The following is a 22,069-nucleotide window of genomic DNA, read 5'->3' as shown; positions in this document are numbered from 1 at the left end:
CCCATAAAATACTGAACCCTCCTCAACTCTCGTGTGTTGGGGCCTCACCACATACAGCTCTTCTAGACAGGGTGGAATCAAAGGAGTATAGTCTCTTCTCCCTTGCTATCACTAACTGCTCTCATCTCCTCTCTCTTTGCCGCAGTGTTACATCTCTCTCTCTCTCTCTCTCTCTCTCTCTCTCTCTCTCCCCTCTCTCGTTACTACTCTGGTCATTAATCTTAAGTTACCAATAACGGCGGGCACGCAGCACCCGTCTGTCTACACATTCTCACTTCTTTTTTTACTCAGCTCTCTACAGTAATGCATGACTTACCCTGTACTCTCAATCCCCAACACAGACAACAGGTCAACTCTGGAACTGCCTCCCCAGTCTCTCTTTCCCTCTGCCTATGACCTCCAGTCTTTCAAACGCAATGTATCCAGGCATCTCGTATAGATTTTGAATTTGGCTTTCTAATTTTCAGCTGTCTTTTGCGTAGGTCACGTTCAGTATGCTGTCAGCCTTTGATTCTTTCTTTAATACGTTAAAATTGGTTGTGGTCGTAGTGGTGGTTGCGGTGGTAGTTGTATTAGTTGTGGTAGTGCTGGTAGTTGTGGTGGTTACGATACAAGAGTGGTGGTAGTTATGGTGATGTTAGTTGATGTACTGTAGTTGTGGTAACTGTGGTAGGTGTGGTAGTAGCGGTGGAAGAGGTGGTGGAGGCAGTGGTAGTGATAGTAATTGTGATAGTGTTGATGGCAGTTAAGCTAATGGTGGTGGTTGTGCAGATGGTGGTAGTTGTGGTAATTGTGGTAGTTGTTATTATAGCACAGGTCTATAAATCTTAATCCTTCTCTCTCCTCCCTTCCTTCCTTCTCTCCCTCCTCCTTCCTTCCAGCCTTTTCTTTTCACTTCTCCCTCCTCTACCTCCACTTTACTCCTCTCTCTCTCTCTCGCTCTCTCTCTCTCTTCATCATAATCATCATCATCCTATGCCCATTTCTCACAAAGTAAACAGGACAAACATGCATTCGCTCACCATTCACACACACACACACACACACACACACACACACACACACACACACACACACACACACACACACACACACACACACACACACACACACACATTATCTATCTATCTATCTATGCAGTCCTACATCCTATTTTCTTTCTCTTTTCCCCATTTATCGTTCTTCCTTCCCTCTTCCTTCACCTTCATCCCCACTTAATCCCTCCACTCCTACTCTCCCTCCCTCCCTCCCCTCGCTCTATCTTCCTCCCCCCTCCCCCCACTCCCTCTGCGCCTCCCTCCCTATTAACCCCGGTAACTGCGCCTCTCCCTCTAGCTCACCATTATAGACAGGCAAAATAATAGACATTAGTAAGTGTTGGGGCGCAGCTCAGGTAGGCAGAGGGAGAGGCCAGGCAGGGAGGAAACAGGGAGGGATTCATGGAGGAAAGGAGGGAGGAAAGATGAAGAGAGGGATGGAGAAAAGACAGAGAGAGGGAGGGAGGAAAGATGGAGAGGAGAGAGAAAAGATGGAGTAAGACAGGGAGGAAACAGGGAGGGATTCATGGAGAGAAGGAGGGAGGGAGGAAAGATAGAGAGAGGGAGGGAGAAAAGATGGGGAGGAGAGGGAGGGAGAAAAGATGGGGAGGAGAGGGAGGGAGAAAAGATGGGGAGGAGCGGGAGGGAGAAAAGATGGGGAGGAGAGGGAGGGAGAAAAGATGGGGAGGAGAGGGAGGGAGAAAAGATGGGGAGGAGAGGGAGGGAGAAAAGATGGGGAGGAGAGGGAGGGAGAAAAGATGGGGAGGAGAGGAAGGGAGGAAACATAGAGGGAGAGATTTATGGAGTGAAGGAGGGAGGGAGGAAAGATGGAGAGAGGGAGGGAGGAAAGATGGAGAGAGGGTGGGAGAAAAGATGGGGAGGAGAGGGAGGGAGAAAAGATGGGGAGGAGAGGGAGGGAGGAAACATAGAGGGAGAGATTCATGGAGGGAAGGAGGGAGGGAGGAAAGATGGAGAGAGGGAGGGAGGAAAGATGGAGAGAGGGAGGGAGGGAAGATGGAGAGAGGGAGGGAGGGAGAAAAGATGGAGTATGAGAGGGAGGGGGAAAGGAAACAAATAGGGAGGGATTAATGGAGGGAAGGACGGAGGGAGGGAAGATGGAGTGGGGAAGACAAAGGTAAGATGGGGGAAAAGGGAGAGAGAGGGAGAAAAGAGAGAAAGAAAAGAGAGGGAGTGAGGGGAGAAAAGGCAAGAAAAGAGGGAGGGAGAGAGAGAGAGAGAAAAGAGAAAGGAAGAAAAGTGAGAGGAGAGGGAGAGGGAGAAAAGAAAGAAAAGACATAGAGGGAGGGAAGGAGAAAAGAGAGGGAGAAAAGAGGGAGGAGGGAAGAGGTAAGTAGGGAGAAGGCGAGAAGGGAAACGAATATAAAAAAAGAAATATGAAGGGAGAAAATTAAAAGGGAGGGATGAAGATAAAAAGGGAGGGGATGTGGAAAGGAAGGCCGAGAAACGGAGGGAGGGAGAAATTCATAGATGGAGGGAGAAAACACTGGAGGGGTAAGGGAGAGGACAGAAGGGAAGGTAGGAGAGGGAGGCAGAGGGAGAGATACATGCTAGGGAAGCAGGGAGAGAAACAGATAGCCAGGGAGGAAAAGAAGAGAAATAGATAGGGAGGGGAGAAGGCAAGGAGGGAACTGATAGGTATGTAGAAGGGAGGGAGGGAGAGAAGTAGAGAGGAGGGGAGAGAAGTAGAGAGGGAGGGAGGGAAAAAAGGAGGACTGGAGAGAAGTAGGGAGGGAGGGAGGTAGAGAAACAGGGAGGGAAGATGGAGAGGGAGGAAGGGAAACGAACAGATAAGGAAGGAGGCAGAGGGAAGGAAAGGAAGGAAGGAGGGAGGAAAGAAGATATGGAGGGAGGGAAGGGGGGTAGGAAGGAAATAAAGAAAAGGGATGGAGAGAAAGTAAAGAGAGAGGGAGGCACGAAGAATGGAGGGAGGGAGAGAGGGAGGAAGGGCAGGAGAGAGACAGATATGGAGAGAGGGATTCAGGGAGGGAGGGAGGGAGGGAGGGAGGGAGGGCAGTAATCTGAGAAGACGAAGGAGAAAGAAAGAAGAATAAAAGATGAGGAGGAGGAGGAGGAGGAGGAGGAAGTATGAGGTATAATAACGATGTATATATTTCAGAGAGAGAGAGAGAGAGAGAGAGGAAAAAAACATGAATAATAATAGGATGCACTTAACTATCGCACACCATACCACACCACACCACATCACCATACCACACCACCACACCACACCAGCATATCATATCACACCTCATCACACCACACCGTACCAAAATACCTGCACCACAACACCATACCACCTCATCCCACCATACCACACCTCACCATCCCAAACTAAACCGAAACACGACACCACACCACACTACACTACACCACATCACATCACACCACACTACACCACATCATATCACACCACACTACACCACATCATATCACACCACACTACACCACACCACATCACATCACATCACACCATACTACACCACACCAAAAAGTCATACCATACCACATCATACCCAATTCTCAGAGATCACCAACCCAGCACTTACACACTACACCCCACCATCACACCAGAATACCACACCACACCACCCACCATCCCATACTACCATTCCGCACCACAGCATACCACATCTCACCACACGACACCATACACAAAAGAAAACCCGCCCACACCACACTATAAAGATATGAGTACACACACACACACACACACACACACACACACACACACACACACCAAGCACCATACCACAAAATACACCACACCACACCACATTCACAACGCGGACGCCTTACCACACCACACTACACCAAAAAAAATACACCCATACCACACACCACAAACATACACCCACACCACACACCACAAAAATATACCCAAACCATAAGAAACCACAGCAATAAACCCACAGCATACCGCAAAAATACACACACACACCACAGCACCACACCACACTGCGTCATTACACCTGCGAAGTACATCCACATCACACAACACCACAAGAGAACATCACAAATATACACCTACACCCACACCACACCACAATGCAGCACACACCACCACACCAGACCGAAAATGAAAATAATAAAAGAATACACATCAAACCATAAAAATACTGTACACACCCACACGCCCACCCACCCACCCGCACGCACACACACCTCCACCCCCTCTACTCACCCACCCACACCCACACCTACACACACATTATCCCCCACCACACACCCACACCCATCTCCCCACACACACATTTCCCTCCCCCACACCCTCCCCACCCACACCCACAAAAACACCCCGCCACACCTACACCCACAGCACATACACAGGCAACCAGAGTACAGGTAAACATATGCATACAAGGAAATTAAATAGCACACAGGAACGTCCGCCTCTGTACAGCCATTTTAACAACCAGACTAAAAACCACATGACAGGTGCGAGAGACCGCATACCTACCTGTGTTTCTGTGTGTGTGTGTGTGTGTGTGTGTTTGTTTGGTTTGTGGGAAATATTGTTGTTGGGATTGTTTTTGTTGTTAGTGTGTTTGTGTTTTTTGTTTTCTTGGTGTGAGTTATTGTTGATGTTATTGTAATTAGTTGTTCTGCTTGTGTGTGTGTGTGTGTCTGATGGTGGGATATACTGTTTTTAAGTCAATTTACAAACCATTTTTGGGAGGAAGGTGGTGCAATTATTATTATTATTATTATTAGCTATCATTATCATTACTGTTGCTGTTATTGGTGTTATTGTTGTTATTTCTGATGATTTTGCAAAACTTCGTGGTAATTGTTTATGCTTTTTTTTAATGGTGGGATTTTATATTTTTGAGCCAGTCTGCTTCTGTATATATTTTAATTAATTTTTTTTTGCGGGAAAAATTGTTACTATATATAATATTTATGATAATTATGCTTCGCTGATGTGTGTGTGTGTGTGTGTGTGTGTGTGTGTGTGTGTGTGTGTGAGAGAGAGAGAGAGAGAGAGAGAGAGAGGATGCTTTTAAGTGAATCTGGTTCTTTCTTTATTATAACCTTTTTTTGGTCAGATATACTGTTGTTGTTGTGCTGTTGCTTGTTTTTGTTATTGCTGTTTTTGTTGCGTTTTTTGTTTCTGCTGTTGTTTTTGTTGCTGTTTTTGTTGTTGTTTGTTGTTGTTGTTGTTTTAGTTGCTGTTGTTGCTGGAAGAGTTGAGCAGAGGGTGTTGCGATGGTTTGGGCATATGGAGAGAATGGATAATGAGCGATTGGTGAAAAAGATAACTAGATCTGATGTGAGAGGTGTAAGGCTGAGAGGAAGACCACGAATAGGATGGATGGACAGTGTGAAGAGAGCGCTGGATGCGAGAGGGATGTCTGTTGAGCAAGGAAGAGTGGCTGTGCGTGACAGAAATAAATGGAGAGAAATTGTGAATGAATAAGTGATGACGCAGCCCTGAGGGGATATTCTCCCGTATTTGGTCTGATCAGCTAGTCAGGTCAGGTGCGGGTAAGGGGATGGGTCTATTATGATGTGGCAGGGGTAAACCAGCTCTGCTGTCGGGCCCTGCTGCGGATGTCACTGATTGCATTGAGCAGTTGACCCTTGTGCGGTGTGGTGAGGTGAGGCTCTGTCCGTTCTCCCCTTTGGGGCTAAGATGCGAATGAATGTGTTTGAATGGATGAGTACCGTAAATGGGGAGTGTGTCGTCCTGTCTCGGCTACCTCCCTTTCCTTGGGGGAAGCAGCCTAGGTATATAGATATAGATAGATAAATGTTGTTGTTGTTGTTGTTTGTTTGTTTTTTTGTTATTATTGTCGTTGTTGATATACAGTACAAGTTAAATTAGTTTCGTTTTCCATTTTTTTTTATTATTAATGGTGGGCTGCTGTGTTTTGGGGTTAGTTTGGTTCATTGTGGTGGGATTACTTTGACTGGAGTGGATTTCGAGTCCATGCATAAATCCATAGTTGCCAAGGGTAGGTGTGGCACACCTAGTTTTTTCCCTCCCTCCGTCTGTCTGTGTCTGTCTGTCTGTCTGTCTGCCTGTCTCTCTTTCTTTCTCTCTCTCTCTCTCATGTTTTTTTTTTCTTCAATCAAGTTTTCTTCTGTCTCATGTTTTATTCCTTCTTTCTAATTCTCTCTCTCTCTCTCTCTCTCTCTCTCTCTCTCTCTCCCATTACCACTCCATAATAATACATACTCAGTTAAATAAATTGCTTGTACCGTATGAAATAATTACTCGTGAACTGTAAACACATTTTTTCCACATTCCCTTCGCTTATGTAATTAATTTCTCATCCATCAATATACTGTAAATACTGAATCAAAGAGGCGATGATGATGATGATGATGACGGTGGTGGTGGAGGGGGCGATGTTAATGATGATGATCGTGATGATGATGGTGTTAGTCATGGTGGTAACGATGATGATGATGATAGTGATGATGATGATGATGATGATGATGATGATGATGATATACGAACTGGAAAGATCCCGTAATGCAGTGTTTTTGGAGGATTAGTTCTAAAGAGGAAAGTGTGTGTGTGTGTGTGTGTGTGTGTGTGTGTGTGTGTGTGTGTGTGTGTGTAATTCACCGGGTCGGTCAGGATCACTTGATGGTCGTGATCGTCAGCTTTTACCCTCCCGGAAGGGAGCTGAGAGCTCATATAGTCCGATCTAAGGCTGTGACTTTCACACACGCACACACCCGTCCCCTTGCTCAAGGGGGACAGTAACCACCCACTTCGTCAGTGAAACTTTTCGCAACCTGAGCGAGGCGCGAACTCCCGTCCACCAGTTGGCAAGCGAGAACGTTACCACTGTGTGTGTGTGTGTGTGTGTGTGTGTGTGTGTGTGTGTGTGTGTGTGTGAGAGAGAGAGAGAGAGAGAGAGAGAGAGAGAGAGAGAGAGAGAACGTCCTCGGACTGAAGGGCCAACAATTCCAAAGCATCATTTTTGGTAACACTTTAGTTTTTTAAAATTCCCAAACACTTCAGAATATCAACACTTCAATTTTTTTTTTCAAGTTTACAGTCAATTTTAGGATATCCATAAATGTATTTCGCTTCTACCAGCAACTCCCACTATTTATCTATCTATCTATCTATGTATCTATCTATCTGTCTGTCTATCTATCTGCGTGTTTCTATCTGCCTATCTATCTATATATCAACGTAAATCTGCCTTTCAGCTATCAGTCTATATATCTGTCTATGTATGTATGTACCGTGTGTATGTATGTATGTGTGTCTATCTATATGTCTGTCAACCATTTTGTCTGTCTGTCTCTATCCATATACAATTAAGATGCTTCATTTTCTCAGTACCATCACACGATTTCATTCAGCTTAAAGGAGACGTAGTGGAGAGGTGGGTGACAGTCCCCCTCAGCGCTCTCAATGGGACAGCCTCTTGTTTACATTTCAGTCCTCCTAAACCAGACGATTTTATTCAGCTGGGAGAAGACCTGTTACAGTTAGAAGGGTTAGAACTTTTTTTTTCAGTACGAGGGGGTTTTCTTGGCCACGTAAGACGATTTAATACTTCAGGGGGAAATCTCTCAACGTCTTATTTAGTCTGAGGGGCGAGTCTCATTGTTCAAGGTGAAAAATGATCTCCATGAATCCTAGCAGTACAAATCGCCCTCTTTTATTTCACACTTGCTTCTTCTTTCTCCTCTATGCTTGCTATCCCCAGACGTTTTCAGTATGAGGGAGAAGTCGCGGAGCACTGTACCTTATGCATCAATATCTGTCTATCTGTCTGCCTGTCTATCTAGCCTTCTACCTCTGTGTCTATCTTTCTGTCTGTCTGTCTGTATCCATCCTTCTGTGTAGCTTTTAATGTCTGCATGTCTGTCTGCCTATTTGTAACTCTCTCTCTCTCTCTCTCTCTCTCTCTCTCTCTCTCTCTTTTACAGATGAACAGAGGAAGGAAAAACAAATTAAATGTGAAAAAAATCCATATACCAAATTACAGGTGTTCTCCACTCATAGAAAAATTCAGTAACAGTTGAACTTGAACTGATGTAGGATGAAGTTTGTGGGGAAACTAATTTGGGAGAGCGCGTGTCAAAGAGAAGCAGTTTGGGGAATAAAGGAATTCTGATAGGCAGAAGTTCCCCAGTATGGCAGAGTGACAGTGTGGGCGCGATATGTCCTGAACCCTGTGATGGATTTTGGCCGATCTTTTGTCAGTGATGTAGTAGGACGTGACGATGAACTGAAGAGGTTAGCAAGGGCAAGGGGTCAAAGGTCAAGGTTATATGGGGTCGACTTAGTTTACCTTTAGTTTTATTTCAACCCACAATGAACCCTGTCATGGAGGTTGTCTGGCCAGTCCGTGAGCAAGGCCTGGCGGAGGATACAGAGCGATTGGTTTGCGTCGACAGCTAAGGACCTGAGTTTTCGGCGTTTAATTCTTATAGCTTTGTTCTGAATTTGGTCCATTTGTTTTGGTGCAACCCTTCCACATCCGCCCCATACGGGTGAGCAATATTCCACTGAGATCACACATGACTTATAAATTACTGCTAACTGCTCTTCAGTGAAGAAGTTACGGATTCTGTACAATATTCCAAGTTTCTCTGATGCGGTTTAGCAAGTGATCTAACGTGAGAGGTCCAACTGAGGGTACTGTTAAGCGAAACACCGAGAATTTCAATACTTTTAGAGACAGGAATATTGGTTGCATTCAAGGTAATGTAGGCGCCAGGCAATATGTGTCTGTTAGTGAACTGGATATCTATCTACCTTTCTATCTATCCATCTATTTATTTATCTATCGTCAGTATCGCCAGACGTCTTAGTGTCGCAAAGGGTGGTCACAATCATATCGCCTGTCAACCTGTCCTCCACTATCTGTCTGTCTTCCCTCCAGCTCACATCCTCGCGATATTCGAAGCCTCAACACCGATATTCCGACCAACAGTGTGTTTGTTCTCATTTGGCACAGATCCCAACCCCCTTTTTAGCACGGATGATGGCCAGGTGTAGTTTGAGTGGAGGGTAAATTTGACTAGTAAGCAAGGAGACTCATTATTACCTCGTAACTGAGGCTCACTGAATTTTACACAACCATGACTTAAAATTCGGGTTGTATGAATTGCCTTGTTCCGTCAGATGAGAAAAAAAAATAGTCTTCTCATACTACACGCTTGTTTAAGTATAGGCCTACTCTCTCTCTCTCTCTCTCTCTCTCTCTCTCTCACCACCCAATATTCAGAGTACAATATTCCCATCTACCTTTCAATATTAAGAATTTCTCTCCAATATTCTTACCTCCCATTTGGCCACCTTACTACTAATATTCCTTTATTTCTTTTATTTTCCTTTTAATACTCCAGCTTCCCCTGAACCTCAATATTCCGGCCTTCATTTCGTCAGAACTCCAAGTATTCCAAGTGCCAAATATTCCCACTTCAATATTCCGAATTTCCAGGCAATATCCGAGGTCCCAGCACCGCCCGACATACCGGAAAAACAATCCTCTAATCCGTAACTTCTGCTTATGTTACCAAATTCAATCCTTAATTCCGTACTATCCGATATTTCAAAACCTCCATATATCGGCCTTCCTGTATTTCGATTCTCCCCTTCGATATTCCGGATTTTCACGTAATATCGAACCCACTGCACCGATATTCCGAACTAACCCTGTCCTCTGTATTCTGTTCCCACGATTTTCTGATATTCCAACTTTTTCCCAGACACCAAATATCCAGACTTCAATACCCCAAACTCCCACCTCAATATTCAGGATTTTCTTGCAATATTCGAGGCCATAGCACCAATATTCCGGACTAAATATTCTCTCTACGCTGTATTTTCTACGGTTTCTTTTCCAATATCCTACCTGGCCAATATTAACACCTCGATATTACGAACTCCCACCTCAATATTCAGGATTTTCTTGCAATATTCGAGGCCAAAGCACCAATATTCCGGACTAAATATTCTCTCTACGCTGTATTTTCTACGGGTTCTTTTCCAATATTCTACCTGGCCAATATTAACACCTCAATATTACGAACTCCCACCTCAATATTCCGGATTCCCACGCAATATTCGCGGCCCCAGTACCGATATTCCGAACTACACACTCTCTCTTTACCGCATGAGGCTATTACACTGGTTATTGATATGGAAATGGAGTTTGAGGGAGTGAATTGAAAAAAACTTTGGGAGTCGGGCCCCCCTAAAAAAAAAAGTATGTATTGGTCGGTCAGTGAGGCTTGGAATGCGTGTATGAAAAGTGAATAGTGTGTATGGGTGTGTGTGTGTGTGTGTGTGTGTGTGTGTGTGTGTGTGTGTGTGTGTGTGTGTGTGTGTGTTAGTTTGTGTGTGTGTGTGTGTGTGTGTGTGTGTGTGTGTGTGTGTGTGTGTGTGTGTGTGTGTGTGTGACAGGAGTGAGATACAGGACAGGCTGTCTATATGGGTATTTCTGTAGGAGTAATTGCTTGTACGGTATATATGTGCAGAGAGGCCTGTAGGAATGTGTATACAGGAATACTTTCACGGAAGGTTATGGCATAGTGTGTATATCTGTGGATGGTCTTGACAGGGAGAGAAAAATGGTGTGGTGTGGTGTGGTGTTAAGTGGTGGTGGTGGCGTGGTGTGGTGTGCTGTGGTATGGTGATGCTGTAGTGAGGCGGTGTGTGGTGTGGCGTGGTGCTGTGTGGTGTGGTGTTGTGTGGTATGGCGTGGTGTTGTGTTGTGTGGTGTGGTGTGGCGTGATGATGATGGTAATGGTGTGATTGCGTGGATGGTGATAAGTGGTTTTACATGAAATTACATTGCATAGAAGAGGCATTACAAGTCATCGTACAGAAGGGGTGAAGCTTGGAGGAATATTCTGTTAGGTCATCCCATCCCCATCTCACCTGAATCTAATTTAACCTGTAATTACTGACCTCCTGCTACACACCTTATACAACGATTATTTATTTATGTATTTATTATTTATAGTCGGTCGGATTAGAGGGGGCTTTTAGTATGGTAATTTTGCCGTTAAAATGTATGTAGTTATAATTACAGGTAAGAATATAAAGGGACACCTGTGGCGGCAAGATGGCGGCCCCCCAGGACTTGTAAACAAAGCGATTTACGATACGGTATTTTACGTACTAACCTAACCTCACCTACCCTGGCCTCACCTAAGCACTCCCAACCTAACCAGGGCAAAATCTGTACTATAACTCACCAACCAGAGTCAAACCAGTATCATTACTTACTAATTTAAGGATGTTAAAGTCGATGGTCGCCTTGATATTTTGACGGCAGGGCATGAGACGGCCATAGCGAGACTGGCTTTTCTTGATCTTAGTGGTAATTATATCTGTTCATACGATTAACGACAAATTACACACACACACACACACACAAACACACACAAAACAGCACAGACGAATCACCCCCTAAACGACGAAATAATCAGCAAGGATAAAAAAAAAAAAATAATAATTATTGTTTAAGCTGTAAGTCAAACTCTCAACATTACCCATTTAACCTCTTCAGTCCCATGACGCATTTTTTCGTTTATTCTTGCTACTACCAGACGATTTTCCTTAATTTTTCGGAGGGATTTATCATTGAAGTGGTTAATAAAGGCAGTATCAAGCTTTTACAACTCGAAAAGTCCATACGAAGGTGAAAAAATCGTCTGGTTCGGTAAGAAAATAATATAAAAAAAGGTATAAATAAAATAATATATAAAGGTATAGGTACTGAAGGAGGTTATCCAATATATTATATAGTAACCTGACTTAACCTGCACTCCATAGGTAACTCCACATGCACTCAGGTAACTCCATATGAACTCAGGTAACGCCACATACACTCAGGTAACTCCACATGCACTCAGGTAACTCCATGTGAACTCAGGTAACTCCACATACACTCAAGTAACTCCACATGCACTCAGGTAACTCCATACGAACTCAGGTAACGCCACATACACTCAGGTAACTCCACATGCACTCAGGTAACTCCATATGAACTCAGATAACTCCACATGCACTCAGGTAACTCCATATGAACTCAGGTAACTCCACATACACTCAAGTAACTCCACATGCACTCAGGTAACTCCATATGAACTCAGGTAACTCCACATACACTCAAGTAACTCCACATGCACTCAGGTAACTCCATATGAACTCAGGTAACTCCACATACACTCAAGTAACTCCACATGCACTCAGGTAACTCCATACGCACTCAGGTAACGCCACATACACTCAGGTAACTCCATATGCACTCAGGTAACGCCACATACACTCAAGTAACTCCACATGCACTCAGGTAACTCCATATGCACTCAGCTAACTCCATATGCACTCAGCTAACTCCATATGCACTCAGCTAACTCCATATGCACTCAAGTAACTCCACATGCACTCAGGTATCTCCACATGCACTCAGGAATCTCCACATGCACTGAGATAACTCCACATGCACTCCTCAGGTAACTCCACATGCACTTTCATGGCTACAGGATATGATTTCGATGTCAGAGTTATAAGGTAGGACTGAGTCTAAATGGTTACTATAATCAACCCTCCAGTCTTGCTACACCTGCTCACCAACCGAGCTGAATGGGGATGGCGGTTATTTGTCAGGTGAGAACAAATGTACTACTGCAAGATTATAATGTAGAATAAGTCGCCTGGATGAAATGAGTAAGCTGTGTGTCTTTACCTGCGGCGATAGCTAACAGGTCAATGAGTGGTCAGCGTTCTTCTTCTGCTTGTGGCGGATTTGTTAAAAGGAGGCATTTGGAGACAGACAAATCTGTCATCAGCTGACACTTGAGCTGGCGCCATCTAGCTACAACTTTAGTAAAAGTGCTTAATTCAAGCCTAGTGAGATAACAGTGGTTTCATATAAGGGTATTAGAAATATAAGGTTATTTTTACAGAAAACTGTTTGAAACAAGAGCCTCACCGCAGGTCTTGGAGTAATTCTACTCTTTTTTTATATGCCATCCATCCATACATCATCCAATCCTACATTGCCCCATGAGGAGCGTAGGAGCCCGGGGTTAGGCAGTTGGTCCCGACATTTAAGATGAAAGTGACCAGCCTCACTCATCCCTGAGTGGCATTACATGAACAATCAACCCCAACCACCCCTTGGATATAAACCTTCACCAGCTCGATCCGATTGGAGCGCAATAATTACCCACTAAACCACCAGGTGCCAAAATTTGTTTATATGGTTACCACCCAGCGTAGTAAATGGTTTCCTGGTGCACAGGAAACCATTTGGCCTGTCACTCAGTGTAGAGACTCACTGGCTGAAGGAAGTGGAAAGAATGAAGGAAAGAAAGACAGAAGAGAGATTGTAAAGTCATCCGTAGGCAGAAGGACAAGGAAAGAATGAAGGAAAGACAGACAGAAGAAAATGGAAGGAAAGAAGGATGGAGAGGAAAGGGCAGACACCCGACAGCAGCACTACATTCAGTGAGTGGTGAGCGCCCCCACCTACCACATACCTACCCTTAAATTCTTCTTATCAATACTCTTTTTACTTTTACCTGGTCTAAAATTACGAAAATTCATCGTGACCGCTGAGTCACAACAATAAATTAGCATTTGGCTATGATGCTGTGAAAAAGGACATAAAGCCTGAGTAATGTCTTTTTCTGATAATAAGCTACGTGAAATAAATCGCAGAGGGACGGAAATCAGGACCAAAATTAAGATGATAGAACTATAATTACCGCCAGACGATTTTATTTATTTAGGCTATGAATTCACCCCTTCAGCACGAGGACGTTAACTTTACCCTTGCTCTTTCCAGACGATTTATTCAACCTTGGGAAGACCTTGATCTGAAGGGGTTGAATGTGGCTTTTATTATCCCTTTCTAAGTCTGTCCGAAGCTGAATGAAATCGTCTGAAGGTAGATGAAAATAAAGAAGACATCGGGGTGAAAGGGTTAGTGAATCATCTTTATATGGATGTTTTATATATATTTTTTTCTCTCCAGACGATTTTGTTCAGCTTGCGCGGAGAGAGAGAGAGAGAGAGAGAGAGAGAGAGAGTAATGAAGGGGTTAATGAAGCCTGTAATTCACCCTTCCAGCTCGACAACCCTCCCCAACGTTAAATAAACCCGTCTGGAGATACCAAGAATAAAAACAAGCACTATACTCCTTTTAATCAAACCTGGTCCAAAATTTGTGTCTCTCCATCTTGAATGTTGAGCTGTGACGATAGAGTAATGCTGAAATATGAGGCTAGTCACGAAGAAGTGCTATGGAAGGGTTGCAGGGCCATAGCATTGTCTTTTTCTGGCACTCATTTTTTTTTTTTTTTTTTTATGTGACCGACTCTGGGCATAGGCTGCACAGCCTGCTTTCAAGGCCCAATAGTCCTCCTACGTACCGCACACCTCTACATGTCACCACTTCGGCGCTAACACCCACCGTCCATACTGAATACATGCTAGGGCTGTCTCATACAGGACTGGTGTATTGGTATTAGCGGGGGTATTTTTACGACATGTCGGCGGGCCTTCTGGTAGATCAGTAAAGTCTGATTTTTCTGAAATTCAAATCCTTGAACTGTTCCCTGCCTCAGCGGGATTTGAACCCGGGTCCGTCAGGACTTCAGGCCAACTCTCTACCGATTGAGCCACCTATGTGAAATAAGCTGCAAAAGGAAAATCTGAGCCAACTTAAGGTAAAATGGGCATAGCAGTGGAGAGAGAGAGAGAGAGAGAGAGATCTGGGTGTCGAAGAAAGGTGAGGCTGACAGAGGAGCAGAGGGATAGGAGAGGAGGGGAGGGAACCAGGCATGGAGAAAGAAGAGGAGAGAGGGAGGAGGGTAGGGGAGGGAGAGAGGCATGGAGGGGAAAGAAGAGGAGAGGGGGAGGAGGGGATGGGGGAGAGAGAGGCGTGGAGAAAGAAAGGAGAGGAGGGAAGGGAGAGAAGCGTGGGGAGAAAAGGAAGAGAAGGGGAGGAGAGGAGGGGAGGGAGAGAGGCGTGGAGAGAAAAAGAAGAGAAAGGGAGAAGAGGAGGGGAGGGAGAGAGGCATGCAGGGAGAAAGAAGATGAGAGGGGGAGGAAAGGAGAGGGGAGAGAGAGGAGTGGAGGGAAAACGACGAGAGGGGCAGGAGAAAAGAAAGTGATGGGAATCATGAAAGAGAGAAGAGGAAGGAAGAGGATCACGGAGAGGAAAGGGGAGGCGGGGATGGGAGAAGAACATGGAGAGAGGAAGGAGAAGAGGACGTGAGGTGAGGGGAAAGGGGAGAGAGGAAGAGAGGAGGAGAAGTTGGAGCGAAGAGGAAAAGAAAGATTGGAGAAGTAGGAAGAGGCGAGGGGAAGCTGGAGAAGGGAGAGATGAGAAGGAGTAAACGGAGGGAGAAGGAGAGAAGAAGGAAGAAGAAGGGAGGGAAGAGGGGAAGAAGGATAGGGGGAAGTGGGGAATGAGAAATGGGGAAGAGAAGGGCGATAGTAATACAGTGAGACTAATCAATATATGGGTGAAATAACTCGCCGATCGCCTAGGGTTGGCTTCAGGTAATTAAGATGCTGTGGATGTAATAAATAAAGCACTTAGCCTAATTATGTCCAACGTAATAAAGGAGTTATAAGGAACGTTTTTAATCCCGTTACTGTGTAGTGTTATTCTCTGCTTAGTGTCTCTACAGTTAGTAATAATAAAATAACAGAATATCGCAGTAAGACGGGTGCTGTGTTTACTACTGTCTGGAGTTAGTGACCATAAAATAACTATGGTACGTATGAGTCTCCCAGTGCAAGCGTTACTCTCTGTTCATAAATCTGGAGTTAGCTGTCCAAAACTAAATGAGTATCGTAGTGTAACAGTGAATTAATGCTGAGTATAGTTCCCCGGGGGTGGTGTGTCAGGACTCCATATTATAGTAATACAACTCATAGATAGATAGATAGATAGATAGATAGAAACATCAACCCAGGGTGTGAGATAGAAAATGTGTCAGCGGGAATCAACCAAATGGAAATGGGCTTGCAACTCCTAAGTGAAGGAATGCTAGAAGTGCATCGGAAGCAGTACATACACTCAGACATACAAAGTTCTAGAAGCTTCCACGACAGTATAGCCCACGTGACACGACCCCTGCTAAACGAGAATGTAGGAATCAGAGATCAGAAAGGGGCTAGCTATAGAACCGACAGGTAGTGGAGAGAGGAAATATGAAAAAAAAAAAAAAAATAGACAGGAATAGTTTTTTGTTTTCCATATATATATTTTTTTTTGCTTCTCAACGTGAAAAATAAAAGTAATTGCACGATACAAAGGATATGATTACATAATAATAATAATAATAATAATAATAATAACAACAACAACAACAATAATAATAATAATAATAATAATAATGATAATGAAACTGTGCAGGGAACTTGTACTGGTGAGGGGCGCCTTCACGTGGTGGCACTGATATAACAGGATGGCTCCACTGTTTAATTATACAAGCGTCCATCAACTGCTTCCCTATCCCCCGAAGAGTGGATGGTGGACTGAAGAAGGGCAACTTAAGCCTGCAGTCTACCGGGCTCACATCTCATCTGACCCACAACAACAACAACAACAACAACAACAACAGGGATAGGGGATACTAAAATGTTTGCTTACTTTGACTGCCAGACTTGCTCCCGACTGAATAAAATCATCTAGTTATTATCAGATGCGAAGATGTGTAATGGATGCAAGAGTTTATAGAGGTTGGGGGAGTGGACTTTCTGACCACTACTTGGTGGTGGCCAGAATTAGAATTCAAGTAAGATGGAGGAATAGAAGAAGGGAAAGACGAGAGGAAGGAGTAGTTGCATGGAGAGTGGAAAGGTTACAAGAGGATGAGAAAAAGGCAGAGTATAAGAGAGAAGTGGAGGAACGATTGGGCAAATATGAATTGGAGCAGATGGGGGACATGGAAGGTGTGTGTAGGATATTTACAGAAGAAATATGTGCAGCATGTGTTGTGGTGTGTGGAAGAGAAGACGGAGGGGGGTGCAAGGAACAGCGTGGTGGACTGAAGAGGTGAGACAGGCTGTGGCACAAAAGAAGAAAGCATACAATGAATGGATGAGAAATAGGGGCGTGGAAGAAGTTGAGAGGCGGAAGAGAGAGTTATATGTAGAAAGAAAGAAAGAGAGAGGTGAAAAGATTAGTAAGAGAGAGTAAGAAGAGAGTGGATGAGGAATTTGGAAGGAATTTGAGTGTAAAGTGGAGGGACTGTAAGAAAATGTTCTGGAAAGAGGTGAAAACAGTAAGACAGGGTGGAAGTGAAGTTAGCAGGAGAGTGAAAGATAAAAATGGTAGATTACTAGTGGAGAAGGGAGAAAAAGTGAGCAGATGGAGAGAACACTTTAAGGAATTGTTGAACATAGTGGATGGAAGTAATGCGAGTATAAGTGGCTGGGGAATGGCTGGGAGAAGGAGGGAGGTGAGAAGACAAGAAGAAATCAGTAGGAGAGAAGTTGTGGAAGCAATGAAGAAAGTTAAATCAGGGAAAGCCCCAGGAATTGATGGAGTGTGTGGTGAAATGCTGAAGCATGGGAGAGAGATTGTAGTAGAATGAATGTGGAAGATGTGCAGATTGGCCTGGGAGGAAGGTAGAGTCCCGGAGGATTGGAAGTCAGGTATAATTATTCCCTTGTACAAAGGAAAAGGGGAAAAAGAAGTGTGTGGTAATCATAGGGGCATTTGTCTTCTTAGTATAATAGGAAAAGTGTATGGTAGGACACTTATTGACAGAGTTTGAGAAAGAACAGAGAAATTAGTTGGAGAAGAACAGGGAGGCTTTAGGAAGGGAAGAGGTTGTGTAGATCAGATATTCATTCTCAGATCTTTAGTGGAAAAGTTTCTAGAGAAGGGAAAGAAGTTGTATGCGGCTTTCATGGATTTGGAGAAAGCATATGACAAGGTGGATAGACAAGGATTGTGGAAAGTGTTAAGAACATATGGAGTAGATGGGAAGTTGTTGAATGCTGTGAAGAATATGTACGATGGTGCGAAGGCTGCAGTGCGTGTGGATGGTGAACTAAGTGAATTTTTCTCTTTGAAAGTTGGGTTGAAACAGGGATGTGTCATGTCTCCATGGTTGTTCAATCTGTACATGGATGGGGTAATAAAAGAGGTACAAGGTAGGGTAGTGGATGTTGGAGTGGCCCTGGTGAGAGAGGATAGTGTTTGGAAACTTCCTGTACTGTTGTTTGCAGATGATACTGTGTTGTTGAGTGAAGACGAAGGGGAGCTGCAAGGCTTGGTGGATGAGTTTGGGAGAGTGTGTAAGAAACGGAATCTAAAGGTGAATGTGGGGAAGAGTAAAGTGATGGTCTTTGAGAGAGGTGAAGTCAGTGAATGTACAGCAAGGTTGGATGGTGAGGAATTGGAAAATGTGAGTACGTTTAAGTACTTGGGTAGTGTGATGAGTAAGGATGGAGGTTTGGAGGGTGCAGTGCTTGAAAGGGTACAGCAGGGAAGAAAGGTTGCTGGTTCTTTGAAAGCAGTGATAAGAAACAGGGAAGTGAGCATGGAAGTGAAAAAGTTACTACATGACAGTATTGTGATATCAACTCTAACGTATGGAAGTGAAGCTTGGACGTTGTTGGAAGGACACAAGTCAAGAGTGAGAGCAGTGGAAATGAGTTATTTAAGAGGAGCCTGTGGAGTCACATGGAGAGACAGGCTGACGAATGAGGATATAAAGGAGCGTTGTGGTGTGGATGTGGATGTGATAGGAAGCGTTATGAGGAACACACTGAGGTGGTTTGGCCATGTGGAGAGGATGGAGGGTGATAGACTGACGAAGAGAGTGTATGTGAGTGAGGTGGAGGGTGGAAGAGGGAGGGGGAGGCCGAGGATGAAATGGAGGGATGGGGTGGAGAGGTATATGAGAGAAGGGGGAGTGAGTTGGGAGAAGGGCAGTGAAATGGCGGGGGACAGGGCGACTTGGAGGCGAATTGTTTGTGGCCACCCCAAACGGGATTAAGGCGTCTGGCAATAGATAGATAGATAATCTTTCTCTCTCTCTCTCTCTCTCTCTCTCTCTCTCTCTCTCTCTCTCTCTCTCACACACACACACACACACACACACACACACACACACACACACGGCCACCACAAACATCGATTCACCCTTAAACGTATAAATATGAGAAAATAAAGCTGTCAGTCTAAAAAAGAAAAACAATTAAGAAAAAAACATTAACCTACAAGTGAACGAGTTAGAACTAAATATCATCACCTAACAAAAAAATGATAAAACTTACATCCATACATCCATACATACATGAATAAGGTACCGGTATGAAACTAAGGAAAACTAAAATATATATCTCACAAGAAGAAAACGAACCCGAAAGCAAAATGTCACAACTCAGAAAAAAAAAAAAAAAAGCCTACCAAACCACAAAAGAAAGCCATCAAATCACACCTGAATGTAAAATGGGAAGATATAACAATATATATATATATATATATATATATATATATATATATATATATATATATATATATATATATATTATATGAATCGAAAAATTAAAATATGATACGAAAGAAGTAAAATATCATAATCCAGGAAAGCCAGCACTGACTATGGTAACCCAACCGAAACAAAGTATTATTTAGAAAACATTCAGTGAGCGTAGGCCCCCGGTAATAACAGTAAGATTTATGATTTACTGCTGTAATTCCTCATTCCTAACAGACAAATGCATTTCCTGCCTCACATGGTCAATTAATTCCACGGTCTGAGTTTGTCCTATTTAAACAATGACAGAGAGCGCATAACTCCGTCAACATTAGTAAAAATCATGATTTATTCCTGCACATGGCTCAAGATCCATTTCAAGACTCTCCCTTGACCCAGTGCTCACCCATCCACCTGATTTCACTGAGATCCGATAACAAACTCTTGAGATATACACAAACAGAAAAACAGACACGAGTGAATACATCAACTCCGTCCAACGTCGTAGGCGCGGGTAATAAAAACACTGAACGTACAAAATAATATAACTAAATAACACACTGTACAATAACCCAACAAACCAAAAAATATAATAACACAGCAAAGTACAGTATGTAACAGCCAACCAACCATACACTGCATTAATCTTAAAAAATAAAACCAGTAAATAAACACCCGAAATATATATATATAAAAAAAAAAGAAATGAAAAAACGCACAACAATCCAGCAAAGCACAAAATATGATAACTCCAGGCAAAACCACAAAAACAAAGCCAGCAAATCACCTGTGAACACAAAACACTGTAGCAGGTATACCGAGAAAAGCCAAACCAGCCCACACCTCAATTCCCCCACAACAGCGGTAGTAGTATCAATATATCAATACATCCCTTTCTCTCCCGCTCTCTTTTTTTGTGCTTCATATATTCACTCACCCACTGTATTTCGATTCTATTCATGCCCCTGTGCCTATTATGCCATCTATATCCCTCCAATCAAACTCGCAGTGCTGGAAACAAATTCATTCTCGTTGCCAGCAGAAAAACAAATGCGCATCGAGTCCCGCTGGTGTTTTTGTTGATGTCCTTTTATTTTTTATTTTTTATTTTTTTTTGGCACGCCTGTGGTTCTGTATTTAACGCTACACACTCACGGTTTTGCGCCTAGCTTTCCCCTCTCCCCCTCCCCTACCTTTCCCTTTCCCCTGTCACGCTTTCTCCTTTCCTCTTCTTCCCTCCCTCCCTCCCTTTGTCTTTTTTGTCCTTACCCCCACATTTCCACCTTTTTCCCATGTCCTCTCCTTCCCCTTCCCTCTCCCCCATCTTCCCCTTTCCTCCCCATTCCCCTGTCACGCTTCCTCCTTTCCTCTTCATCCTTCCCTCCCCCTTCTTTCTTTTTGTCCTTGCTTCCACATTTTCCTTCCTTTCTCTCTTCCCCTCATCCCCTTCTCTTTTCCCATCTCCCCCTTTCCTCTCCAGTCCCATACCCTTTCTCCCTACATTCCTCCTCCTTCATTTCTTTTTTTTCTACCTTGCATCTCTCCACTTTCCATTCTTCCTCTCTTTCCCTTCCTGTTCTCTCACCCCAACCTTCCCATCTCCTCTCCATACCCCTATATCACTCTCCTCCTTTCTCTTTTCTCACCTTTTTTCCTCTCCTTCCTACCTTCCTCCCTCTCCCCTTCTCTCCTCTTCCTTCCCATGCCCGCCCAATTCCCTTGCCACTCTGTTCCTTCATTCCTCTTCCTTCAATTCCTTCCCTTTCCTTCTTTTTCTCTCTCTCCCCCCTCCCTATCATCCTTCTCTCCCTCCAACTTCCCACTCTTCCCCCTTCATCTAACTCTCCCCCTTCCCTCTCCCATTTCCCCTCCACCCTCTTCCCGATTCCTCCCTCCTTTTCCTCCAACTCTCCCTCTCTTCTTCACCTTTCCCTATCCCTTCTCTTGCTCCTTCCTCCTCTACCCTCCCTCTCTTCCTTCTTCCAACTCCTCTCCCCTTCTCTTCCTTTCCTCCCCTTTTCATTCTCTTCTACTCCCGTATTCCTCCCTTTTATCTCCCTTTCCCCGTCCCCAGGCTTCTCTCTCTCTCTCTCTCTCTCTCTCTCTCCCTCCTCTAGCCATTCCCCTTTCCCCCCCTCCCTTCTTCCCCCTCTCCTGTCTCCTTCTCCCCTCCTCTCCCTTTCCCCTTCCCCTTTCCCTCCCTCCCTCTAGCCCCTCCACCCTCTGACTCCTTCTTCCCTTCTTCCTTCCTCTCCCTCCTTAAACAAACCATCCTTCCCCTTCCCTATGCCTCTCCTCGTCTTCCCCTCTCTTTTTCCTCCTCTTTTCTCTCTCCGCTCCCATTTCCTTCTCTGACTCCCCTCTTCTTCCCTTTCCTTTTCTCCCTCTTCTTCCTGTCCCTCTTTTCCCTCCCTCCCTCCATTCCTCCCATTCTCCCTCTCCTTCCGATATACTGATTCGGTTTTTCGGCACTACCCAGGTAACCGGAAATGACCTATTAACCGGAAGTGTTGCATATCCGGAAAACCGATCACCTGCAACAATGGAATTATATGGCAATGATGCAG

This window comes from Coenobita brevimanus, chromosome 77 (assembly GCF_032717465.1).
Source record: "Coenobita brevimanus isolate Jiangsu-jjx chromosome 77, ASM3271746v2, whole genome shotgun sequence".
NCBI lineage: Eukaryota > Metazoa > Arthropoda > Malacostraca > Decapoda > Coenobitidae > Coenobita > Coenobita brevimanus.
Note: the sequence above shows the minus strand (reverse complement) of the source record.